Genomic DNA, 16,735 nt, shown 5'->3' with positions numbered 1-16,735 from the left:
AGTCAGGAGACTGTCAAAGTGGCACTTGTAGAAGTCCAATCACAGAGGGGGGTCTTTCATCCCAGCTCTCTGAGCGTAAAAATAAACTTCAGTAATGGCATTCAAAACCAGTTTGCTCATAGGATGGTACGTCAAAAAAATCATATAAAAATCATATTATAATAATAGTGTGTCAAAAAAAGTCCTGAAAAAGTAATAGTATAGCATGTGGAAAAATTTCATAAAAAGATTCATAAAATTAATAGAAATATTATACCATAGTGTGTCGAAAAAAGGAATAAAAAGGTAATAGTATGTGGAAATGTGGAAAAAGTGATAAAAAGTCATAGTATGGTATGTGGAAAAAGAATATGCTAAAAAAATGTCAAAAAAGTGTCAAAAAAAGTCACTAAAAAAACAGTATAGTACGCCATAAAATGTCTTTATAGTAATTCATAAAGTTACAAAAAGTATTTAGTTTGACAGGAAAAGTCATAAAAAAGTAATAGTGTATTATTTTGAAAAGTGTCATGGTTTGTCAAAAAAAGTAAAAAAAAAAAGTCGTAGTCAACATTAAAATTCATAAAAACGTAATTATAGTAAGTCGGAAAAAGTCATAAAAAAGTTATACTATAGTTTGTTAAAAAGAAGTCATAAAAATGTCATACTATAAAAACGTCATAAAAAGGTCATACTATGGTATGTCAAAAAAAAAATCATAAAAAGTTACAGTATGATGAAAACTATCCAAAAACATTCATAGTATTGTATACCGACAAAAGTAAAGAAGTCATAGTACAGTATGTAAAAAAGAAAAAGAAAAAATGTCATACTAAAAGTCACAGTATATGTATGAAGAAAGAAGTTATAGTATAGTGGGTTGAAAAAGGTCACAGTATAGCATGTCCAAACAAGTCATAAAAAAGTCATAGTATAGTATGCCGAAATAGTAGTAGTATGTTATGTCATGAAGGCATAGTATAGTATGTAGATAAAAAGTAAAAAAAAGTCATAGCATTGTACCTCTTGAAGTCGTTGTAGAGCATGTAGATAAAAAGTGAAAAAGACATAGTATTGTACCTCATGAAGTCAGTTAATATGTCAAAAAGTAATAAAAAGTCATGAAAAAATCATAGCATAGTGATGCAGAACCCTACTTTAGGACAATCTCCAATTCATAAATAAATAACACAATGAGGCTCCATTGTGCTTACTTGAAAATATACGTTTATTACAACACAAATCTGACGTCAGAGAAGATCTTGGATAATACCTTGATACCTTTTTGGATAAATTCTTCATATATAAAGTTAATGCGGACCTCAAAGCTTCAGTGATGCTCAGCCAAGTGTCCAGAGTCCTTCCTGGCTCTCCACAAAGCCATATGAGAGAGTTCCAAATAAACTACATCCAAGAAGGAAGGGGTCCATGCACCGATAGACAGGTCATGAGGTGGTTTCAAATGGGTTGCAATAATTGTCTTCGCAACTGTAAGTCCAGCACATACAGCACATTTTTGTGTTCAAGAGAGCTTAAAGGCTGACAGATCATTCAGAATCAAGACGTTAAAAGTCACAGGCAGAGTAACATTAAACAAGGCAGACATTTTGGATGCAATATTGTTCCAGAACTGACCAACAGGAAAGCACTCCCAGTTCATGTGAAGATAGGTGCCTTGTGCTATTATTGGACAGAAAGTTCTGTATAGCGTGTCATAAAAAAAGTCATAGTATATGTCACAAAAAGTCATAAAAAACATAATAGGACAGTATGGCATTAAAAGTCATGAAAAAGTCATAATATGCCATAACAATGTAATGCAAAAAGTTATATTATAGTAGCCTATCTCATACAGTAGTCATGAACGTCACGTCAACATTTGGTTAAAAACGGTCATAGTATATTATGTCAGAAATGTCATGAACAAAAGTCATAAAAGTATGCCACAAAAAGTTAAGAAAAAATCATATCGTTACTTAGCCTATAGCATGTCACAAATCATGAAAAACTTGTATAGTGTTTCATAAAAGATCATAAAGAAAAGCTATAAATCCATAGTATACTAGCCTATGTCACAAAAAGTATTAGCCTATAGTTAGTTATTAAAAAGTCATAGCACAATTTGTCATAAAAAGTCATGAAAAAGTCATACAAAGTATACTATGCCATCGGCTGACTGATTGCCTGGCAACGGAAACAGACGATAGGATAATGTGTTAATATGTGCGCTTTCAGGTGCTGGCAGTCAGATTTTGTGTCTTTAAACTAAGCTAGCTACAGTAAGTGGTATCGATTTTGTTATCTAGCTGGCTAACCAGCTAACGTCACTAGGTAATCGGCAAGAATGTGAAAATGCGCATTTTGCAAAAAGTTTAGATTAACTATTCATTAAAACGTAACCGTTTGAAGATCCTATTTCATCACAATTACTTGGCTTGGGAACCCCACCAAGTTGAAGTTCCGTCTTCTCACTCTATTGTTGTGTTTTGGATAAATGGGCCTCTGTCCCTTTAAACCGCAGCAGGAGGTGGTGCTCTCCGGCACATGAGAGGAGGAGGAGGCGGAAGGGGTGGGGGGCGGTTTGTGCGCCACACACATGAACGGACATTCGAGCTCCAACAAGGGAACTGTCCTGTCCCAACTCTGCTTCTCCTGCCTGGGAAACTAAGCTGACTGTACGAGGAAGCTTCTCTTCCAGCTTTGCTGCTGTCCAGTGTTTACGGAAAGCCCAGTGGAATATAACCTAAACTTCGCTATTGCTCGGACCGTAAAGAAAGGTAACCTTTCTTTGTTATTGTTTAAGCCTTGAATCATAGACATGGGTTGAGTGACCTAGCGCTGTCGTATTATACTTATATCGACTAGTTATGCTAATGACGACTTTTAGTAATCATTCGGCGGTCAGCGTGTCTTAATACAACATTTAGTTTATTCTGTGGGGTAAATTACGGATTGGGTTGAAATAAAGCCAACTATGTGAAATCTGCATCTCATTTGAATGTCAAACCTGCCTTGTCAATCAGCGCCTTGGTGTCCCATAGAGCCTGTCCCATCGAGCCTGGCTGTCCTATATGGAGTGACAACAATGAGCCCTTTAGCGTCTTCTGTGTCCTTCCTAGTAAAGACTGGAAAGTAAAAAGCAAACTAAAACATTATGAAATCGCCAATTTTCTTGGGTCAAAAAGTAATCTACTATATATATTGTTTGTTTCAGAATACGTAGGTATTCTCGGCTTGCTTCATGTGGATCTGCATCTTTTTACCCACTCTAGGAACTTTGCTATTAAATAGGTTTTAACGGTGCTTTCAGTTTATGTCCTCAAATTTTTTTTTTTATGGCATGGGATCTCCTAATATAGAAGCGTTAGGTTTGACACAGAGGAACCCATTTTGCAAGAAATTCTGCTTTGTATACAAACTTATGATATTACATAATTGTTTTTCTTTTTTAGAGGCAAGGCCAACATCACAATAATAACAAATAAGCTGATGAAAGGAGTTTTTATTCCTACTATTACTAGAAAGATATTACCAAGTGTCCACAGACCTCTGGACACACAAAGAAAAATACCAATAGAATCACTAACAACTTCATTTTTGAATTTGTAGATGCCTAATTGTGGGAACCAGGTGGCAGAGTCTGAAAAAAGTGTCCCAAATAACTATTTCCAGCTACAGGATGTGGTTTAAATTAGAGTTGTCAGATGGACTTATAATACTCTGCTACTCTCTGGCAATCTACTAAGAGCTCAAAAAACTGCCCAGCTACTTTTGACTCATTCCTCACTCCCAAATTTGCCCACTTTCCTGCATCATTAGTGAGCTGTTCCTGTTTGTGTTGACAGACCTGACACTTGCCTCTCTTGGTCATCAAGCCCGATGAACTGGGTAATTTACTCTAGAATTGCCACCGTGGCTGTGTACCTGCCCGGCCTTGGTCATCATGCTCTAATCGAGCCGTGTAGTGTGCTCATGACTTTAACTTCACTGACCATAAAGTCTGCAGATCCGTTTTATAACTTTCACTTTAATTATTCCTTGCTCATCGTCAGTAATCAACCCTTCGTTCTTGTTAAAGCGACAGTCTGGACAAAAGCAGGAGGACTAACGGGCTTGGCTTTGGTGTTGTCTTTGTACGACTGTTGCCCTCTGACCTCCTCCTATACACACAAACACACAACCACACCCTAACAGCCCTGAGGTCAGTCAGAATTTGTCACTTTGCTGGATGAATCATTTACCCAACACTGTACTGGTAGCTCTGTGATAAAAGACAATTGAGGAAAGTGGAGAGATTTAGTCCTAGGTCAGACTCTGCCTGATCACCATCACACCAGCAGTACCACTTTTCCAAGCGTCCTCTTGCTTTTCTGTCTTTTCCCGTGACTACAGTGTTGCATTATCACACACACTCCAGGCCTTTCAGCTCCATGTATGACTTCTCCACAGCTGCCAGGCAGATATATCTCCATCAAGATCTATTGTGTGCGCTGCAGAGTCAGAGGGGAGGTGCGTGTGTGTGCGTGCGTGTTTGTGTGTGAGAGATCTCAGACTGGCTGTGCTTTTCCTGCAATGGAGGCTATTTCAGTTAGCTCTGTAGGATACTGCTGCTGCGTAGTGAGGAAACTGGCTACCTGCCCGACTCTGACTGTGCTGAGGTCATTACAGTTTTATACTTGAAAGAGGGAGTGCAGGAGTGGGGGTTGGGTAGAGGCAGTTAGACTCGTTTGCACTCCAGAAAACACCAACTAAAAGCAGTTTCACAAGCAGTTTGTTAAAGTGGAGGGCAACTAATTTCCTTGTGAATCAACACTGAGTATTTTTATCTGCCTGGATTCAGTATTATGTGTAGGTTTAATGTATGGAATATAAACTTTTTGCTTTTCTTTATATGAGAAAAGAAATGAAAATTAGATAAATGGAGTCAGATGTTATAACCTACAGTATATTGCATGTTCTTGTTGCTTTCCATGCCTCAGGAAATGACTATTTAAATTGGTTGCGGCTTTGGTAATCCACCCGCCTTTATCTCACGCTCCATAGGAGGCAAACAGGGAATGATGGAGAATGTCTTGACAATTGGTCTTCTGCATGGCTCTATTACAATAACATGGGCTGCGCAAAAGGTCTTATAGTTTGGGAGAGGGAAGTAAAACTTTTTTAAGAATCGTAAGCATTTTTTAATAATTTAATTTAATAATTACTGTGTTTTTATAAACGGCACAAAGATGGACATTTTGCTGAGAGCAAAAGATCACGTTTTAAAGGTCCCATGACATGGTGCTCTTTGGATGCTGCTATATAGACCGTGGTGGTCCCCTAATATCATATCTGAAGTCTTTCCCAAAATTCAAACTTGGAGCAGAATTACAGTCACCAGAGCCAGTCCCACAACGAGCTTTCCTTAGTATGTGCCATTAGGCTTGACCAACTGCCACTTTGCTCGTTTGAAATCCATGATGTCTCTCTCTCATGGGTGGGCCAAATTCTCTGGGCGAACAAAGCAGAGAAAGGGGAGGTAACCTTGCCCCTTATGACCTCATAAGGATATGGATAAGGATACCTAAGACTCGGTTTACACTTATCGCCATTTCTAGCCGCTGGGGGACCATAGGCAGGCTGGGGGAACGCATATTAATGTTAAAAAACCTCATGAAGTGAAATTGTCATGCCATGGGACCTTTAAGTTATCACTATAGGTAAACTCTGAGTTGAATTCAAAATGGCAGCTGTAAAATACATGTATCACTTGTAAATTATATAAATATAACATTATTGTAAGAGTTTTAGTAATGCAATCCAGAGCTCTGAAGCAGTGGAATCCTCCCAGTTTCTGGGAAGTATTAATCACTTCAGAGGCAACTGATGTGTAATTTTTTTCAGCTGTTGATACTGGAAAGCATTGAGGCTTTTGTTAAACTCCCTGAGTTTTTTTTTTTTGTCTCAGACAATTACAGGATTCACTTGGCCTGCAAAGAAACCAGCAAGGTCCGTGAACTTTTAAGAGAAATCATGCTGAGGGTTAATCTTTAAAAAGACTATATGGGACTTTGAACTTTGATCAAGAGAAACAGTAACCAGATCATTCTCGTTAGCTGTCCTATCCTGTTAATCCGCTTCCGACCCCACAGATTTGTCTTGCGGCTCCTTGATAGGGAACTGATTTAGTCTACCAAAGCCTTACGTTTCTTATTGTTCTCTAGAAAGTCATGTTCTATTTTATTTCTTACAAGAGTGTGGATGTATTTCAAATTATATTTTGAAATTATTATGGAACTACACAATTTGTATGTTAAGTTAAAGAGGTCAAAACCGTTAATCAGGGGTTTTGTGCCACACACCCTGAAAATCCATGTTATACCCTGTTACTCAGAGAGAAACCTTAGCTGATTCTGGCACAGTGATACCACATGGCCTTTACCATCCCATTTAACAACAATAGGCTATATCAAGGCTATTCCCAAGAAAGGGCCCACTTTTTCACTTTCTTTAGTGCAACAACCATGTGCCAGTTTGCCTTTTTGTTTTGGTTACTGTCAGTGTAACGTAACCATTGTGGGGGGAAATAGCCTAATAAATACTTTCTTCGTTTAAATAGCACATCATTGAGACTCACCTGTAGCACTGAAATGTACTGCAGCACCTGTCATAGTTTGGATTTCTTTAAATTGTATTGTTTAAAGCGCAAAACCGGTTCATGTCTGAGATAAATGGCCAGCCTAGTGGGTTGTTCCCACATTGCGAAGGTTTCAGAACATCCGCTGTGGTTTTTGTTTCATATGACAACACCACAACAACGTCATCATAAGCTGGCACACCTGTCCAACTCACATTCTCAGGAATCCTATGTTATTACAAACATATTTTGGAATATGTGTCATTGCTTTTTTTTTTTTTTTTTTTTACTTGTGGGTTCTAATAACAGTGGCTCTGATGAAAGGAAATTCTAACCTGTATCTTATCTATCCATTTGTGCACATTTCTTTATTGGTCCTAATGATGCGGCATCGTTGCCACCTCCATTGAAGAGAGAGAAAGGAAACCCAGACTTTAGGAAGATAAACTTCATCACACAAGATCACAAGCCTCCTACAGTTTTTTTAAAGAGTCTACTACTTTCTGTGTTTACTTTAGCAGACTGATCTTATGAAATGGCGTTTGTGTGACACGCCAATTAGTATGCCATGATTGGCGTGTTATCAAGACGCATACTTGCTTTGTAGCGTGTTTGTCAACACCGTTTGGTCTCCATTGACTCAAATCAACTTGCAATTGCATGTGAATGTACTCTGTAGCGAGTAATATGAAAGGGCGAAGGTTTGCGCAGGAGGTTGGTTGGGGTGGTGGATGGGTAAAACACAGGACTTTTACCCAGGAGACAGGTAATTGTGTCACGTTTCCTAAACCCAACAGTCACTTTATTCTTTTACTATAACCAACCCCATTCTTTTCCTAAACCTAACCCGTCCACTGTATACGCCGTAAGTTAACGTGATAACTAATGTTTACGCTAATGTTAACACGCCACTTGTAGAAATTGGCGTGTTAATCACGCAAACTTACATCAAATACAACGTACGTTTACGTCTGCTGTATACAGCGTAGACATTCACGCGGTTAGCTCGAAATGCGTACATATAACACGCCACTCAGCTGAAGAAAGTTGCTGTGTATGTTCACGTGAAGTCATGATGTCAAGTTGACTTTAGTCTGGTTGACTCCTTGCCCTGATTGTAGTTGTTATTCACAGAGTAGTTCTTAAGGACCCCATTTAATAAAATGTTATCTTTACCAATAGCCATAATGGACAAAAATATAACCCGGGTTGACAAATAACATCATTTTCCTTTAACATGACAAGGTGCTATCTTTGAAAACCTTGAAACTGAGCATTAACCTCATGAGCAGCATACATTGTCATCTCCTCAATAAGTTAATATTTTGTAGCACATACTGTGCACACTGGTTAGAATGGTTAACCCAGCAGTTGATTACAAAAGGTGTATCTGCTGAATTGTGTCTGATAAGAAACTCAGTTGACCAGCCTTTCATTGTTGTACATTTCTTTTAAAATCCAACATTCAACTGCAGTTATTACTCCGTCAGCTCTGTCATGCTTGCTTCTATTTCAATCAAGAGAGACAACTTTGCAGATATGCAAATTAGGTTAGGGGTATCTATACAGGGGTAGAGAACCATCTGACCCCCGGATGGAATCTAGACATCGGTGGTGCGACGAAGGAGCCTGAAGACCAGATCGTAGGAGTCTCCGGACCTGTCAGCTGGAGTAGATGACTGGAGGTGGAAGGGGATGTGGAGGGTTGAACTCTTTTCCTGCAACGACAGCAGCACATTTCAAAGCAGGGTTGTGACTCTGTTATTGGCCCTTGCAAATGAACGCCTCCACCAGCTGATTCCATTTAGGAAGAGAGCATTGATTAAATTAGGTCTTCCTGAAAGATCTAACGCTGAGCTATATTTAAATCAGGAGAGACTAGATGCATATATGCGACAGTTATACACAGCATAAAGTACATGTATTAGGATAACAGCTGAATTGATTTAGGAGTGTACTGATTAAAAGTTAGGTCTTCCTGAAATAATTTACGCTGAGCTACATGAATACTCAGTTCAACATTAACCATGTATGATTGCATTAAGTTTACCGTCTCTGCTGACACAATATTGCTTTTAGCAGCAGGGCCATGGGTGATGCAATATGTTGACTATGACTGGCCGGTCATATATTGAAAACAAACATGAGTGTGCAGCTGTCCATTATGGTCCAGGCTTTAGCCAGGTTACAGTCCAGCGAGCCCTCATTGTTTTCAGCTCTGTATGGAAACAGAAACAGGTGGTTTCTCTCTCAAGCGTACTGAAAAGACAAAGGATGGCTGTTGGCGTAACTGCGGCCACCTCCGTGCCCACTGGCTGACAAATTCATGCCAGGAAACTAGTTCAGGAAATTGGAAAATGTACGTGAACTATTGTGGGCTGTTGTCATGGTTGTCTGACTCCCTGAGAATTGCTGGTTTCCGTATTAATAAAGACTCAAAACATCTTCCTGCCAGGACATTTTAGGTCAGCAATCCAGTGCTGTGAACGGACTGTGGTAGAAGGTCACACTACCCGGATAGATAAGTGCAAAAAAGGCCTTATGTGTCTTTGTGTTAAATTATTTTGTGAATCACCGTCAGTCGTGGGTGTCATTCATATGGGTGTGCCAAAAAGGGTTTGGTTCTCGTCTTCCTGTGTACTACTGCTTTGTTTTTTTGTTTTCTTTCTTCTCTATTGTAATTTGTGTGACATAGCTGGTTCCTCAGTTACAGAGACATTTTGTGTTGTGTTTGGGTATCAGCAGGGGGTGTGTGAGTTGGTTTGTTTTGGATCTCAGTTTGAGTGGTGTCCGTTGATGGACTTTAAACTTGGTGTCACGCACACACACACACACACACACACACACACACACACACACTTCCCATGCATGTAAACACAGCCACAACAGGCCATCTGTATGTGCTTGCTTCACTAATGAAAACTTTATGCTTGCAGACACATGTTTCCAGGAAAACCAAGTTGTTGCTTGATTGCCAAATCAAAGTAGCATGCCAGATGGGCCAGATGTGAAAGCTATTTTTAGGAAAACCAAATAAAAGAAAAAGATGGAGTGCGGTAAGATGACACCAACGATACCTCAAAGACTTTCCTGACATGATCAGGTGGTGATTCCCGACAGCTGTCGGAATCTGGCCCCCAGATCTAGGGGTTTCAAAGCAGCCATGTTATATGATGTTAAGTTGTGGTCAGTCACGTGAATTACATTTCTTTTTTTCAAACAGTACTTAGTCATCAAAATCATGAATTGACTAATTGTGTCATTACTCTTACAGCTATTTTGTCTTTAATGACATGAATTTAGCCACCATGTACATATTTAGTCCATAATAGATTATAGCATACACAGATATCAAATGTGTGTGTGAGAGAGAGAGAGAGAGAGAGAATGGCCTCAAACTCAGCACTAACCAAATCACAGTGGATGGAGGTAAATCAAGCAAAGGTGCTATTAGGTTAACAATGTGCTTTACAAGAGCATGAGTTCCAGTCTCTGTCCCATTCTAGGGGTTTTCAGCTTGTCAACTGCTGTTGTGAACTGCTATTATCAGGTTGAAGTGGCCATGTTTGTGGGCCCGCGTGTTCTCTTTTGTCATCAAGTGTTTTGTTGTTTGCCATTGGTGTCATTAAAGTTAACACAATGGGGGTTTATTAACTCATCTTGTCAGTCAGGGCTCGGTGCCTAAGGCCTTTTTAACTGGTTTGTTTGACTTCAGTTGGGGGGCTGCTTATAAAATACAAAAAGGCCAGGAGCCGTTAAGAAGTTGACAGTGCAGAAAACGGTCACTTATCTTCCAGTCACACTGAGAAGCCTCCTGCTGATTTCCATGAAGGTTGGATGTGTGTGTGTGTGTATGTGGTAGGGGTTAGATGCGTCCTGTTTTTGTAGAGTTTGAAGATTGTCAAACTGGCATCGGCTTATCTTTTTGGTGTTTTGGTACATTTTGTTTCCCAATGGTCTCATTCTGAGCAATTTGTCTTTGAGAAAAAGCGGCCAATATTGCCAGTAAACTATTTGAACTTATTAACTATAGTGCAAGCCAAATGTGAATTTTTTTCTTGCTGTAACAGAGCATTTTGTTTTCCTTCTCTGTCTTTTTAGCACAATCCTCACTAGAAACTCTGCTTTGTTTTATCGTCCAGCAGCTTTTGGCCGGTTAATTCAACCACTTGGCTAAGATCCTGTACTCAGTCGTGAATGTGGTCTATTTGTCAGAGACTGATGGGGGCGTGATTAATTAGACATGTACTTTCACATGCACACACTCACACACACACTACTTACAATCCCTCCACTGTAGGCATAATGAGGTTTTGGGTACATTTCATTCGGGACACTGAGAAAGAACGTCTGTCACTGTGCTGGCATGACTGGGTGACTCTAATAGTGACACCCTCCACCGCCCCTTTTCAGAGTATTTCTCTTCAGTGCCTCCATCTGTGCCTTTCCTTTTTTTAATCCCTGCAGTATTGTTGCTGTACATGGTTAAGGTTGTGGCCCTCCAGTTTTACTCTGGACATTAGTCATACATGGAGAGGAGGGGCATTCTTTCCCCAAACAAACTCTCAGGAGACTTTATTTTGGGCAATGGCTTATTATATAATCAAGAAACATTTTCATATCTATCTGTTTGGTTTTTAGCCAAGATTCTTCTTTTTTTTTTCCTCTCTGGCTGGAGCGCAGCATGGCAGCCCACCCAGTATCTTTGTCCAACTGTGCAGGAGTAATAACTTGATAAAAGGCCAGCTTGACTGGAAACAGAGAGAAATCATTTGGAAGCCTGCATTCTGCTTCTGAATATGAGGATAAAAAAGATCACTCGCCCTAGTCACGTGGTGAGTGTATTACCGGGGTCATAACAGGAGCTTGTGCAACGCACCATAAGCAATAGAAGATGGATTTTGGAGTCAGACAGACTAGGGCTGGGTGCTGGGGCAGCGGGAGGTCGGTTTGTTTGTGTTCTTTTGGGTGAACGGTAGTGTAGAGCTTGCTATTCTGAGCTCCTGTCACACAGAGCAGAGGACCAGCTCAGGCATGCTGTTTTTATTCGCTAACGTCAAACACGCTGCCCTTAATCCTCTCGTGGTTTTGTTTCTGCCGGTGCAGCATATGGGCCCTGGAAGCTGACGCGCTACAATATACAAACACACAGGGGGCATTTAGGCCAGGTACTTCCAGAATTAGAATTCTACCACGAGGAATTCTATGTTTTGACAACAAAACTGTCGGTGTGTCCACAGTGTGTATGCAAGCCTTCTGTGACCACGCACAGCCCCCCCAACGTGGAAGTCTAAAGGCCATTTTATGCTTCTGTGTCAAATCAATGGCATACCCCCGCAGACCCCTCTGCATCTGCGATTTTGATAATGAACAACTAAACACGTTACACACTGGACCTTTAATGCTTTAGGGTGCAGGACGGCACCCCAGGGGTTTTAACGTTATTCAAATAACGTTTTGTTCACATTCAAGCTTTCTCAACAGAATTGTTATGTTCATCATTAATGTCTTATAAACATATAATGCATTTGTGACACACAAAGGCTTTTTTCTTTTAATTTGACAATTAAATAAGGCGAGTACAGTAATTACCATGCAATGGAAAAACATCATAATTGGACATTAGAACCAAATGAACATTTTAAAGTATTCAGTTTTCCCAGCTGGGTATTTACAGGTGCAGGTGGAGGAACAACCTTTACTGTTAATGGCTCATGTTTCCTTTCAGAAATTCTTTACTTTGGGAGTGTTAAATTAAGACGTACAGAGCACTCCAGGTGTGTTTTAACATGCGTTGGATCTGTTAACTGTGGGATCATACTTCTCATAGACAGAGTTACACCTGTGTGAAAATAGTGGTATGTCCTTGCACCCTCTATTTCTTAACATACACATTCTTTTGTCTGTGTCTGTTCAAAATATTCCTTCCATTTATCATACATGGTTAGCCTTAGAGCTGTGGGGCTAGATATGATGTTAAACAGGAAGAACGAGTTCCTTCTGTAGCAGGCACTAATAAGGTAGTACGGAAGAACAAAGGATGCAAGTATTACTGCATAGTGTTAGCGTCAGTAACAGGTCGGCACATAATTGTAGATAATTAGAAGTTATTTACATTTTAAGAGCTTCTGTTTCACTTTTGATATACGTTATAATGCGAAGCAAGGCCGATTTTGTATGCTACATGAAGAATGTATTTCTTCATCTTTTATCTGTGCGGTAGGGTTGGGCGGTAATACGGTTATACCGTGGGGTCTTAAAAATAGTATAAGTTTCACCGTCATTTAAAAAATGCAATGCCCTTATGTAGGAGACATGGATTAAATATTAAATATGTTTATTTTAATGCCTAAAAAGCTTATGTGTGATTGTCATCACAAGGCAGTGTGGAGATGAGGGGGGGGGTAGAGATGGCAGGTTGCACACAGAGTGACCTGGTCTCGAAGAAGAACACGACTTCTGCAGTTTGGCGGCATTTCGAGTTTCTCCCTAAGGAGAAGGGAGGGTGTTTCAGTATCAGTGCTTGGTGTTCAGTTTCTGAACGGTGGAGGCCCAAGCCCACAGTCTGGTGACGGCGTCTGAGCCACGTCATTATTTTGAATTAGTCACGGTAATACCGTATACCACAGTAAAATAGGGAGGAGGTTTGACAGAATCAAAATTTGGATACCACCCAACTCTACTGTAGAGTGAGTTAAGGACTAGATGTTGGACTGGAGGAAACTTTGAGATGTCTGGAAAAACACACTGAAGAGAAATGGAGGCTTTAATAATAAACTCAATAAATAAACTCTTTTTTTATTTATTATATTTACACAACAATTTTTTTTCTTTAACACCGACAATGGGACTTGTAGAATAACTGTAAATCAGATAAAATATTAACCATTTCGTTTATTTATAAAATAACATCCTTACCAAATGTATAATCCACTGTGTGTACCACTGATGCTACTGAATGACAGGCTGTGTTCATGTTGTTATTTCGCTGACACTGTCAGCCTCCTCTCCCCCCGTGGGAATCCAATGTTTGGGCTGGAGGTTATAGACCTCACAAAGTAGCTGCAAATGAAGTTTGCCGACCTTCTTTTGTCAGAGTTAAGAACTTTCCATTCTTATGCAGCTCCACTGATTAATTGATTAGCAATGTCATAGATAGTGTTTGCTGGCTCATATATTCATTTGCATATCAATGTTGCTGACAATAGGACTGAACAATGGAGCAGATTCAAGGTCCAAGCAGAGGTTTTTTTTCCTGCTCAGAGACAGCCTACATGCAAAACATGGATAACTGAGGACTTAAAGCTAGACTAAGCAAGGGTGTTTTTGTGGAAATACACCCATTGTAGTATTTTAAATCCAATAGTGAACACCAAAGTATTTGCTTCTCCGCAAATGCTGGTATTGGAAATGGACTTCATCTGAAGTGATTATTTTGCTATTGGTAAAATTTTTGGTTAACCATACGCTCACCTTTTTTTTACTAAATGCTTTCCTAGAAGGAGAAGCATATCTTAATTAAATTCCCCTTTTTACATTACAAATATCAAAACTGCCAGACAATAGCTTCTGGTCCCATAACTGTTGGGTAATCTTTTACATGTCTCCTTGTAGGCCTAATTCGCCCATGTAGGCTTCTACCTTGTGAATAAATGACTGACTCTCTTTTTAAAAATTTAAAAATGTAAATGCAGTCAGAAAAACCCCCTGAAACTATTGCAGTCAGTGTGTCTGTTGCTTTAACTTGACAGTAGTCAAGCTGTGATTGGATAAGCAGCCAAAGCCTCTTTTCTCTGTTCATCGGGTGGAAGGAGAGAAAGTGGCATGGGATAGCTGAGGACTGTATGGCGCCTGTGATCCACGGGATTACAAGAGTGAGACTGAACGCTGATGAGCATGGAGGTTGTTATGATGTCATTCTGCACGCATCAGAGTCTGCCAGCGACATAAGATGCCCTTAATCATTCATGGCCCTGTCACCACTTGTCTAAGTTTGAGCTGGGGAGTCATGTGGCACTTTGAGTCCTCGGTCTCATAACAACTTTGTCACTGACTGGCACGATGGCTGAGGAAATAATTCTCAACTAAACCAAACAAGATAATACTTATTATGTCCTAAGGCATATTTAGTGCTCTAACACTAGCATGTTCAGCTGTATGTGTGTTTTTGTGTGGATATTAGTTGCTGTTTCCTAGTAATATAGAACAAGTAATAACTGTTTTGCTACATGAGCCTGTAAAAAGATCGCGGCTATGGAATTTTGCCCCCAGCTGAATTGAGTGCGTCGTATGGGCCATACAGGCCAGACTGGAATCCCTGGTCACCCTCCCTGTCTTCTGTCTAGGCACTGAAGCAAAATACATTTTTTTACTTTCATTTATTTTTGAACAAGTCATATATTATTCTCTGTGTTCACAAAATCAAAAAGACTTCAGCAACAAATAATTGAGAACATTAATTCCAATTTATCCACTTCACCACTCTCAAAAAAATACTAAATAGAGAATACATACACACAAGTAAAATAGTGGAATAGTCCACTCAGTCCTTCCTGTGCGAAGGTCCAAAAGGAGGGCTGATAAAAGCAGTAATAATATCATGAAGGGGAAAAGGTCCAAAAGGTTGAGATTATTGATCGTCACATAAAGACTGGAAACCATACAACCAAAACCATATTCCACTCTGCCTGAAAGTCCCCTCTACAATTGAGTTAATTATAAGTACTAATATGAAAAAAATGTTATTTCTTTCAAGTGGTAACAATTATTAATAGTGATGATTAGGCTCAACTATCAATGAATAGTTTAAACATGGGAGGAGATTTTCCTTCCAAGATAACAGAATAGATTTCTTTGCATAGCATTTTTGTATTATCTAGAAAATAAAAACCGGTATGTTTTTTACAATGGGCTGAAAGAAAACACTTGGAGAAAGTATTGATTGACTTTCCAAAACAATAGAAAAAAGATGCATAAATGTTTTCTCTCTATTCGAAAGAACAGTTAAAGTTCTATATGCAGAAGACTAAAGCACTTTTTTAGACTTTTAAAATGGTCTCTGGAGAGTTGTTTTGAAGCAGGAGATTGCACATAACCGCCATTCTTTACTGTTTATCTTTAAAAAGTACTCAGGGTAGAACTGAATATGACAGGACTGCCTGCAGGCAGTAGTTCATCTTTTGTCATGCCCACAATAATGCTGTCCTGATGATCCTGGGGGGGGGTTAAACTATTCCTCATCAAACACCAAGGGGCCCCAATAGACATTAAATGGGCCATTTCCTAGAATTAACTAAGGTGTTGGGTTTGCACCTTTTGATATTTGAGCACCCACTGACATATTTTATGCTGAGTTGAATGTCTTGGAGTGACAAGGCACATCAAAGGCATTCTCCTTCAGCTATAGCACCGTGGTGATTGTCTTATTGCCCTGCATGTGGCCACCAGGAAGGGTTAATCCATCCATCTGAATGAGTTGATCGCACCATGTAGGGGACAAAATCTCTCTGGCTGTCTCCGGCCGGCTAAGAGACAGGAAGCTAGCTTTGTAGCCAGTGCTCTGCTGTTGTTGCCATAGAGAAATCCAAAACCACGGGCAGCGGGAGGGAACATATTAGTTGTCTTGAGTGGTCAGTCACACATTCAGCAGCCTTTTGTACAGCAGATACTAATTGGCATGCATATTATAGGGTTTAGCTAATACTAGATAATACTGCATTATTCTAACCACTAAGAGTTTGCTCAGAAGGACGTTGTGGGCATTTGTTTGCTCTACACTATAATCTTATACAAATTGGAATCCAGCTACTGAAATAGCTTTCTTAACAGTAATCCAATTCCAGTGGTCACATATTTAGGGTGTGAACTTGAACTCAAATGTCTTTTACAATAGAATTTGAAAATAAGCTTTTTGAGTACTATTGTTAATGCATTTGCTCTTTGTTAGGCCTTCCTTTTTGTTGTGGGACAGTGCATCTCTGCCATTAACAGCACGAGAACTACAGAAGAAATCTTGAATGAAGTTGTTGAATACAGAGGATAAAACCTTTGACAGGGGATAGATTGCAGTTCTCTTTAGGGATGATCTCTCTTTTCAAACAGGACAAGAGCAAACAAAAAAAAACAGCGCTAGCTTTTATG

General features: G+C 39.6%; 1 protein-coding gene across 1 annotated transcript in view; it reads left to right on the top strand.

The window, feature by feature from the left end:
* Window positions 1–2,510: 2,510 nt before the first annotated feature.
* cdc42ep4b (CDC42 effector protein (Rho GTPase binding) 4b) overlaps window positions 2,511–16,735 on the top strand; it is a 19,079-nt gene continuing 4,854 nt past the window's right edge. Inside the window, exon 1 of the mRNA XM_034860373.1 lies at window positions 2,511–2,756. The gene's annotated coding sequence lies outside the window, so the exon portion shown is untranslated. The remainder of the gene's footprint in view (window positions 2,757–16,735) is intronic.

This window comes from Etheostoma cragini, chromosome 21, assembly GCF_013103735.1.
Source record: "Etheostoma cragini isolate CJK2018 chromosome 21, CSU_Ecrag_1.0, whole genome shotgun sequence".
In the NCBI taxonomy this organism is placed as follows: Eukaryota; Metazoa; Chordata; class Actinopteri; order Perciformes; family Percidae; genus Etheostoma; species Etheostoma cragini.
Note: the sequence above shows the minus strand (reverse complement) of the source record. Positions and strands in the feature narration are given on the sequence as shown.